Raw genomic sequence first — 11,362 nt, forward strand, 5'->3', positions numbered from 1 at the left:
GGGGCTGGAGTGAAGCTGACAGGGCAGCCCACACTTAAGGGACCTTCCTGTGGGATGATGGGGGCTGGCCAAAGAGTTTAGATGCTGACCTGCTCCCCAGCACAGTGGTCACAGGCCTGTGGGTGGAGTCACCCCATTCAGATTATTTTTTTTTTAGTTGTAAATGGACACAATACCTTTATTTATTTGTATGTGCTGCTGGGGATCCAACCTGGTGCCTCACACATGCTAGGCAAGCGGTTTTACCACTAAGCTACAACCCGGCCCCTGAGTCTACTCTATTGAGATTCAACTCTTGGAGCCAATATATCTGTCCTTCAAGTCCTAACCTCCTTCCCACAACCAAAAGCCTGGATTCCAAGGAGATTCGCATCCTCAATGGGGAGTCCCCTCTTCTTGAAGGGCCCAGTCCATAGTACTGACCACTCCAGGGGTCCACAGAGTAGTCAGAGGAGAGATCTTAACCAGACTCACATTTCATTGTGGCCTGTCTCACTCAACTCCTGGTCCCATGGTCTCTGTCCACCCCAGGATATGCTATCCCAGAGGCCTACTGTTCAAGGTCAAAGGGTTGGTGAGTCAAGGGCAGAGAGGACAGCAGTATGAGAGGGTCCAGGGGATGTTTGTGCCTCCTTCTCGATTACACAGGTGATAGGGAGTCAAGGCAGGCCCTGTGCAGGTTTGGAGACTCTGCAAGGGATAGAGGCAACCAGAAGCAGAGGTACCAGGTGGCATCCAACAGTGGTCCGAATGGCACAGCCTATGCTGGTGGGAGAAGCTGATGCCTCTTGGGAGGATAGGATTCTGTCAAGGAGGCAGCAAAGCTGGCCATGAAGTTCTGTCTGGTTCAATAGACCACACAGGGGAGAGTATGTCTGAGACAAAGGGAGTTTTCCCACTCCAGTGTTGTGGACAAACACTTAGTAAGTACCTGGTTGTGTGTTCAATGTACACATGGTCAACTAGACTTGGTCGGAGGTAGGGTTGGCATCTTCCTAAGGGCTGAGATGCTGGAGGCTCTGAAGGGAGCCAGTCTCCCAGGATCCAAACAGGAACAAAGCTGATTCTGCCAACTGGGGCCTAGTTACTGGCTCTGAGCCAGATTCCAGGGCAGATACAAAAGCAAACACAATTCTCTTCAGGAAACTCAGCCCAGAGGCGGGGTGAGTGACCACCCCAAGCTCACACCATTTCAAGAGGTAGATCTAGGGCTTAGGTCCTACGTGAGTACCTCATGCCATGCTGCTTGCGCCAGGGACTGAATGTGCCTCAGCCATAACTGCAGTGCCCAGCAGCACCCCTGTCAGACCTGCTCTGTCTCTGCTTTCACAGAGAAAACCAGTCTGCTCTGGGACCCAACAAAGGGACTGCCAGGTGGCAGGGTGGGGACAGGTTTACCCAGCTGAGCCCAGGGAGGCCCTGGCCCTGAGGCCTGGGAGTAGAAGGGTGTTGGAAGGAGTGGCCTCATGCAGCAGGGAGCCAGCAGACAGGTGGGAGAGCCAGAGGTGGCTTAGCTCAGCCCAGACAAGGAGGTGACAGAACAGGCTGTGGGCAGTGGCAGTAAGGCCCACGTAAGGGAGTGTTGTGCAACTGGGGCCTCAGGAAGGCAGCTTACAAAAGCACCATGGCCTTTCCCCCGCCTCCAGGAGACCCCTGTCCTTTCATCCTCCCACTTCTCATTCAGACCAAAGAGTACAGGCAGTCCTCCCAAGATCTCCCAGCCTCCCCCAGCATCTAATGTTTCAAATCTACCTATAAACCCTGGAGAGAGGCCCAACCCAGGAGCTGGTAGTTTTGCCATTTCCCCTGGCGGTGGGAGGTTTTCCTCAGCCCAGCCATGCTTACCTCTGTGAGGAGAAAGTGCATCCTTTTACAAACCAGTTCCTCCAGGCAGAGCAGCAGAGGGATAGGGGAGCAGCTGGGACATGTGCTTATTCTATGCCCTGGATGTTCTTGGCCCTGGCCTGACCATCACCATTCCCAGATGAAAGCAAGGGTTCAGAATCCTTCCCCTCTCAGCCCAGGAGAGAGAGCGACACTGCTATGAAGCACAGATGGGGCTCTACCAAAAGTGCTAGGATGACGAAGAGGGCCGCAGTCCCTGAGGCTTCTCACACGTCACTCATAGGTCTGCTGGGCCTGGACTCCTGGCACCGCTATGACCCTGCCCCAGTGCACACATCCACAGACACACTCAGCAGTGCCTGGCCAGGACACTCTGGTCTCAGGCATGGATACTCTCCCTCCTCCTCCTCCTGATCACTAGAGCTGACCACTAGGGCTATTCAGATGGCTGGAGAAGTCCAGCTCTCAGTAAAATAAAATGGAAGAATGCAAAAAGAGTATTACAAAAGTTATGGAGCATGATATTTATACTTTGTTCATTTATTCAACAGATGGTAGTGAGATCCTTGTGTGTTCTGGGCACTGTTTTAGATCTGAGTGCGGAACAATTAAGTCCTTTTTTTTTTTTTTTTTTTTTTGTGGCATTGGGGATTGAACCCAGGATGCTCTACCATAAAATAAAAAAATAAAAAAATTTATTTGAGACATGTTCTCATAAAGTTACCCAAGCTGACCTCGAACTTGGAATTCTCCCATCTCATCTTCCAGAGTCATTGGGATTACAGACATGTGCCACACTGATCCAGGCACAATTAAATCTTTGTGATGCATATCCAAAATACACTGCCTATGATTTTCTCATTGGAATAGATCAGGCTTCTGTTCCCTGCTCCTGAAGGGTTATGGGGACTGTGATACAGATTGGTAGAAGTAGTGAAGTGTTCCACAGGAGTCTAGCATTGGCCTGTCTTCAGCCCACCTTCCCAGCCCCATCTTTTTTAACTTTTATAGGTGGCCTCCTTCCCTGCAGCACCAACTCCTTTATTCAATGATTGATCTTGGTGAAGTGCTCTGCCCAGTGATTCCCTTTTGCTGCCCAGTGGTGACTGAGTCACATGCTGGCAGGGACTGTGCAAGGCTGATCTCACCTCCAGGCCTGGCCACTGGACACCCCAACTGTGGCCACCTGGTGTGAGTCTGGATGCTCTTGTTGCTGGGAGAGTGGGGCAGAGTCATGCTTCTAGAGTCTAGCAGCTGCCAGCTGGCCCAGAGGTCTGGGAATCCAGGTGCAGGGGGCCATGGGGATTAGAGCAGGAAAAGCCAGATTCAGGCCTGTGAGGGTGAAGCTGGGCTGAGGCTGCTGGTGGCCCACTGGAGAATGGACTGGAGCAAGCCCATGAGTCATCCTCATGTCCTGGGTGGCTATTTACTTGGCTCCCAAGATTCTTCACAATCCTTTCCCACTTCTTCTCCCAAAGCTAGGTCCATAGCTGTGCAGACCTGGGCTCAACAGTGGGATGTGGGAAACAGAGGTCTCAAAGTGGATTGGGCTGAAATTCTCACACTCTGCATCTCTCAATCCCACCCGCAATGGCAAAAGCATTAAGCTCCCACCAAGAGGATGCCAGGTCAATTGTTTGCTCCCTGTGAGTTCACCATACTAATGGGAAGATAGACTTGCCCAAGAAATAATGGGACTGTGCTTTTACTACTTGAGGAGTCAGATTCCTCCAAGAGAATGTAAAAGGAGAGCTTTTATGTGCTGAGAGTTAAACTAGAAGCTGTCTCATCTCAGGAAGAAGAAGAGAAAATGGCAGGTCTGGGTTTGAGATGCAATGAATGTTGGAAAGGTCCCTGCCCAGCACACTGAGACCAACAGGCCCTGAGAAGTAGCTGTATCTAGGATTAAGACAAGTTAACAACAAAGAGCTGTGACATTCAGCTTTGAAGCATGAAGTATTATTGGCTCAGAGAAAAAGCACAGCATTCTGAGAACCATGGTGTTCCGGAGCCAGAGAGAAATGGAGCTCTTCCATAATGCCCTGTGAAGATCCGTTATCCAAACACCAATAACAGCCCCTTTAAGAAAATGGCAGATCCATCTATTGGTAAATATAGCAAACTGGCTTCCATAGTATGCCAAAGCACTGTTAACAACTTAAGGATTTTTTTTTTCTGGAGTTATAAACTTGTCTTGACATTTTAACATTATGAAATCTTTGGGTGTATGTATGGTGCTGGATCAAACCCAGGGCCTTGTGTGTGCTAGGCAAGTGCTCTACTACTGAGCTGCATCCCCAGCCCTTCAACATTATAGAACACAATGACTAAATATTAGACAAAAAGAAATGAATTGTTGATCATATCAAAAGGCATTTGATACAATTCATTAGCCATTCACCCTCAAAACTGAAGAAAAGAAAATGTTCTTAACATTTTAGAGAATGTACTTCAAAAACTAAATGCCAGTATTGGACCTAACAGTCTAGAAAATTCCACTTAATGTAAAAATTCAATGTCTCTTTTACTATTATTGTTCAGTGTTAGCTCTGGATGTCCAAACTAGGTGAGAAGAAGAAATAAGGGATTAGTGAAGGAAATAAGCAATAAATTATAGAAAGAGGCAAAACGATCATTATTTGTGTATGTTAATGATTTCTTAACATTCAAGAGAATCGATCAAAAAACTATTATGACTAATAGGGAGATCCAGCCAGAGAAGAACAAGATAGAATTATATATGTATGTAGAGTTTAATAGCTTTTAAAAGTGTTAAGTCATGAGTTATTAAAAATGTAATTAAAACATTTTATGAGGTCTGGGGGTATAGCTCAGTTGTAGTTCTCACTCAGCATGCGTGAGGCCCTGGTTTCCATCCCTGATGGCACAAAAAACAAAGCACAATTTACCATTTACAATAACAGTAAAATATAAAAATATCTAGAAGTGAATTTAGTGCACATCAAAGGCCTATACAAGTAGGATAGATTTAAAAGAAGGCAAAATAAATGGTAGCATATGCCATGTTCCTAGAAAACTTAACATTTGGGCTGTGGACATAGTTCAGTTGGTAGAGTGTTTGCCTAGCCTACAGAAGTCCCTGGGTTGGATTCCTAGCACCAAAAACAGAAGGAAAGCTTAAAATTCTAAATTTGTTAACTGTCAATTCAATGTAATTCCAATCAATTTATTTGAATAGGAGAAACCAACAAGATGATTCTAAAGATCAATTAAAAAAGTAAATATGGAAGAAAAATCGAATATCTTAATAAAAGACTTAAAGATGAGATTTGTTCTATAGTCATCGAATCTTATATGCAATAGATCTAAAATAATTAAGCATGTGATAGCATAAGAAAAATAAATATATCAGTGGAATAAAAGAACCCATAGCATGCGATTCAGAAACAACTTAATTCAGGGATAAAGGGTAAAGATTATTCAGTAAATCATGTGGGAGCAATTTGTTAGTTATTTAAAAGACAAGGCTATAATCCTGTATGTTATACGACTTTCCACACTATAAAATGCCTTCCAAGAGGATTCATGATCTATTTCAATTTTTGCAATGTAAATGTTTTCATAAACTAGTCATTTATTTAAACTCAAGAAAAGGGCTGATAAAAATATGGATAAATATTTTTATAATCGTGGGATGAGAAACATCTATTTCATCAAGATAAATACTTCAAATGTTTTCCTTTTACGCATAGATGAAAAACACAAGAGAACTGTGCTGCAAACTGTTGATAGTTTTTTCTGGGGATGATATTTCGGAACATTTCCTTTTCCTAGGTTACATATTTCTGTAGTGTTTTAATTTCATATGAACAAATTTGTATTATATTGGTAACTAGAAAAATGAAGAAAATAAAGAAGAAAATAAAGTCAAGAAAAGGATAAATGTCACCTCATATAATTTAAGATCTAAATAATAATATACTTCCATTTATCACTCTCTTGTTTGTGCTAGAGTCTGCATTTCCCTCTATGTGTGTTATAAACTCCTTCAAAAATGGTAATTATTTTTGCTTTAGACAGTCAATTACCTTTTAAATATTTTGAGAAACAAAAAAACCTATCTTCTATATATTTTTTATATTTACTTTTAGTCTTTGTTCCTTTGTTTACAAATGAATTCCCATCAGATATCATTTTCCATTAGCCCTAAGAACTTCCTTTAACATTTCTAGTATGGAAGATCTACTGGTGATGATGAATTCTCTCTACATTTTTTAATTTTAAAAAAAATCTTCATTTTGTGTTCCCTTTTTAAAGATAATTTCCTTGGATATAGAATAAAACACTGAAAAAAAATAGAATACAACATTGACTTCTTTTTTTTTCCTCACAACAAACTAACAAACTTAGTATTTAATATTATTCATCCATTATTTTCCGGCTTGCATTACTCCTGGTGAGAAATAAATGGTAATTCTTATCATTGTTCTCTTATGTAATATGTCTTTGTTTTCTCATTGCTTTTAAGATGTTCTCTTTAGTGTTAAGATATTTGACTATAATGTGCTGGAATGTGGTTTCCTTTGTTTTTATCCTGCTTAGAGTTTTATATTGCAAGCTTCTTGGGGATGGTGAGTTAATTTTTTCTTTTTAATATACTAGGGATTGAACCCAGGGGTACTTAAAACAACAAACCACATCCACAGCCTTTTTTTATATTTTATTTACAGACAGGGTCTCCACTGAGTTGCTTAGGGCCTCCATAAGTTGCTGATGCTGGCTTTGAACTTGGCATCCTCCTGCCTCAGCCTCCCAAGTTGCTGGGATTATAGGTATGTGCCACCATGCCTGGTGTGAGTTCATTTTTTCAAAAATCAAATTTAGAGGGGCTGGGGGTATAGCTCTGTTGGTAGAGTGCTTGCCTCGCATGCACAAGGCCCTGGGTTTGATCCCCAGCACTGCAAAAAAAAAAAAAAAAAAAAAAAAAAAAAAAAAAAAAAAAATCAAATTTAGAATTTCAGTCACTATGTAAAAACACATTATTATTATTATTGTTAGTGTTATTATGTCTCAATTTCTCCCTTTTGGGACTTCAATTTTGTGTATATTAGATTGCACTCACTTCATTGTTACTGTTTGTTTTTTTCAGTCTTCTTCCTATACTTTCATTTAGATGGTTCCTTTTGGCTTAACTGATTTTTTTTTCCTGTAGCGTTCTCTCTGCTTATAAGTATTCTAGTAAAAATTTCACTATGTATGTGTTTTTCCATCCTATAATTTCCATTTAGCCGTGGTTTATAGTTTTCATTTCACTGCTGAGGTAGCTCGTTTGGTCATTTATGATGTTCATTTGTGATTTAAAATTCTCGAATACATTTATGATAACTATTTTAAAGTTCTCATTTGCTAATTCCAATATTTGTGTTACCTCTGTGATTATTTTCTCCTGCTTATGGATCATATTTTACCTCTTCTTCATATGTCTGGTAATTTTTGACTGTATGATGGAAATTGTGAAAACTTCATTGTTATGAGTCTGGATTTTGTGGTCTTCTTTAAAGAATGTTTATTTCATTAGGCAGTAAATTTACTCAAGGCTCAATCAGATACTGTTGAGGTTTGGTTTGAGGCTCTATTAGGGCAGGTCTAAAAGTGGTGCATATTATAGGGTATAAGTAGCTCTGTTCTTAAGTGTGGGCTTTCTAAAGTTTTGATTAAATCTTCAGGGTGTTCAGAAAGGTCTTTTCACTCTGTCTGATCAGAACAGGGGTCAACATGGTGTGACTTCTGGAATCCCCATGTAGTTCACAGACTCAGAGAAGTTTCTATCTGCCAGCTCTCATGGTATCTTTCCCTTCACTTGTGCAACTTAAACAGAACTTTAAGAGGACCACCGTGTAGCTTTCTAGAACTCCTTCTCTGGGTAGTTCCCTCCTCTTTGATACCTTACCCCATGGATTTCAGCTGCCTAAGCTTCCTCTATTTCTGATCTCTGTTTCCTCCACTCAGTGAGACTATTGCTGTCTGCATGGGCTCCACTTCCTTCTACCATATTTTGGAAAGTGTCCCAGGCAAAGAACATTGGTGGATGTGGAGTTCACCTTGTGCATTTCCCTTCTCTCAAGGATGAAAGTTATCTGATGTCTAATGCCCATGGTCAGTTAGTACAAATATTTTATCCAGCTTATAGTTGCTTATAGAGAGAGTAAGTTTATTACCACTCTGTCTTGGTTGGAACCTAAGAAAAGTTAAAAATTAGAAGAAGAAAGGAGCTTGGCACAGTGGCACATGTAATCCTAGTTACCCCTGGAGGCTGAAGGCAAGAGAATCACAGTTTGAGACCAGCCTGAGCAACTTAGTGAGACCCTGTCTCAAAATAGAAAGATGCTAGGGATGTAGCTGAGGGATAGAGTGCTTGTCTAGCATGTGCAAGGCTCTGGATACAATCCACAGGACTGCATAAACAATAAATAAGCAATGTTTTAAAAAAGAAGAAAGGAAAAGAAAAACAACAAAACCTAATTCAGGATGTGGATCTTATGTAATAAGTATCTAAGAGTCTGAGCTTCAGCTGAAAGCAGCCAGGTCAGTTGGGCCTACCCGACTCCAGCTCTTTCTAACTTGGCATCAGAATTGGACTAAAGAAAACCTCAAGTTCTGGCCATGATGTGTCAGGCTAATCCACTCACCAAAGGCAATTGTAAAAGTTAGACAAAATATATAAAACAACTATTCGAAGGGACTGGAGAACAACCAATACAGGTAAGAACTGGGGTTTAGGATCCTTGAGAAAAAGAAATAACACATAACAAGTTCCACACTTACCCTTTTTTTCCCCTTTTTTTCCCTAGATGCTTTTCACACATTGTTGTGTGAGGAATAAGGGCCAAGCAGAAAGCACCAGTCCTATGAGACTGAGGATACAGAGTTGGAGTTCAGGGATGTCAAAGGGTCTGGAACTTAAGGGGGAAATTCCAAAAAGGAGGAGACCACAGAGAAAGAACCCAGTAATTACATACACATTACTCTGAATTTATTGACCTACTTTTACTTATTTATTTTTATTGGTTCTTTTTAGTTATACATGACAGTAGAATCCATTTTGATAAAATTATACATGCATAAATTATTTTAATTAGATATTGGCCTACTTTTTTTGTTTTGTTTTGTTTTTTGTTTTTATTTTGTTTTGTTTTTGGTACCAGGGATTGAACCCTGGGGAGCTTAACCCCTGAATCACATTCCCAGACCTTTTTATTTTATTTTATTTTTTTAAGACAGGGTTTAAATAGCAGAACTGAGCAGATTTCAGTCACAAAGTGCTGGGGTGACAAATTGGAATTCAAGTTCTATGAAGCTGGGGAAGCCTTGGTAAACACATAAGTTTCCAGTTGAGTTCTGAGAAGGGCCACACCCCAGGAGAGAGGGCCATGTCCCAGGAGTAAATTATGTTCTAAGACAAAAATGAACTATATCAGCCTAAACACAGCCCAAACCAAGTCAATTTGACAGGAGTTAGGTGCTCCTTTGGTGACTTCCAGAAGATAACCCGTCTTCTCTTTCTGGGTGAAGATACTGTAAGGGGACCAATAGATGAGGCTGGTGGGAACATGAAGTTAAGAGAATAATTCTATAAAATGGACCCGCTTTACTGACTCCCCACATGCTTTCCTTGCCAAAAAGCAATCTGCCTGCAGCCCCACCTGGCCTGAGTGGACAGGATATGTCACATTCTTCAGCAAACTGAGACTGGGAGCGAAGGTCTGGCAGTCATTGTAGGTAATGAAAGAGGATGAGGGCTGGTTATCAAAGAAAAGAGAATAGGTTGCTAACAGTTAACCTCTGGGATTGCACTTCCTGTACAATGTGTCGCTAATCATTGCCCTCTGTGCTCCTGCGCACCAAGTTGGGCGCCAGGACACCAAGCTTCAGGCCCCCTTCTCTTCTGAGAAGTCTGTTCTGTCTCTTTTCTGAAATAAAACTTGCTTTCTACACTTACCTCTGCATTTCTAGGGTGTTTAGTCTTCAACACTGGGGAATGAGAACCCATTCCTGGTCTCCAAGACTGGCATTAATACCATCACCCAGAGTCTTCCCAATTTTTCATCCAAAATGTGTTTCATCCAATAGAGAATTATGCATAATGCTAAAAACAAGACAAGAATGACTGAAATTCAAGAGAAAAGGCAAACAATGAAACTAGATATGTTTCAGAAATGAGGGACTTCAAATAGTTATAATTTAAATGTCAAAAACTAGAGGAAAAGGACAAAACAAATGAAAAGCTAGATTATTTACATAAAGAATTGCAAGTGGAAATAGAGAACTAAATATAATATCTGAAATAAAGAATTAAATATACATATTTAACAGCAGACCATACACAGCAGAAGATAGAGTAAGTGAACCAGAAAATATCCAAACTGAAGCACACAGATAGAAATAAAAGAAAAGGAAAAACAGGGAAGAGAATAGTAAACTTGTGGGACATCATTAAACAGACTAATGTATATGTAACTGGCGTTCTGTAAGGAGATGAGACAAGAAAAGGGCAATATTAGAAGAGAAGTTCCCAAAACCAACAAAAGAGATCAATGTTCAAATTCAAAAAGTTAATCAGAAAAGGAAAACAATATTTCCAAGTAGAGTAAGTACAAAGAGAACCACATCTGGGCACTTTATAGTCAAACTGCTAAAGAACAAAGGAAAAAAAATCTTAAAAATAATTTGAGTAAAGTAGAAAGGAGCCATCACGCCTGTTAATGCTCTTTCCAACAAAAATGATGGGACATCGTGAACATTCCATGGACAACAGAATGACATTTTTAAATTATAGAAAGAAGCCTGAGGCAGTGGTGCACGCCTGTTATCCCAGCAGCTGGGGAAGCTGAGGCAGGAAGATTGCAAGTTCAAGATGAGCCTCAGTAACTTAGCAAGGCCCTAAGCAACTTAGGAAGATCCCATCTCAAAATAAAAAGGGCCTGGGATGCACCTCAGTAGTTAAGCACCCCTAGGTTTAATCTCCAGTATAAAATATATTATATATAATATATATATAAAGTAAAAACCTGCTAACACATATTTTGCTAACACAGATTTCTTTACCTGGTAAAAATATCTCAAAATGAAGGCAAGTAGAAGACACTTCTGACAAAAGAAGGCTGAATTTGTCACTGGCAAAATTTCACTGTAAGAACTTCTGAAGGCCAAAGGAAAATAATCCCCTATGGAAACATGGAACCCTAGAAAGAAAGGAATAACATTAGAAAGGGTAAATATGTGGACAAAATAAGTAAATAAATAAATATTAGCTATTTAAATGTTTTTATTATTATTGTCAAATAATATGGTGGAGTTTGTAACATATTCGACAAACATCATCTGTGTTACAAATACAACAACCTGCTATTGTGTCTCCGTGGGATTTGGCCATCCCTTCCGCCCAGTCTTTGCTCATTCTGTGTTCCATGTCCAATACTCCACCCTTGCCCTGGCTGCCTACTCATGGGGCCACATGCCATCACCCTACGTGATTTCAGCAAGTTAGATGGCCCAT

This window comes from Sciurus carolinensis, chromosome 6 (assembly GCF_902686445.1).
Source record: "Sciurus carolinensis chromosome 6, mSciCar1.2, whole genome shotgun sequence".
Classification (NCBI taxonomy): Eukaryota; Metazoa; Chordata; class Mammalia; order Rodentia; family Sciuridae; genus Sciurus; species Sciurus carolinensis.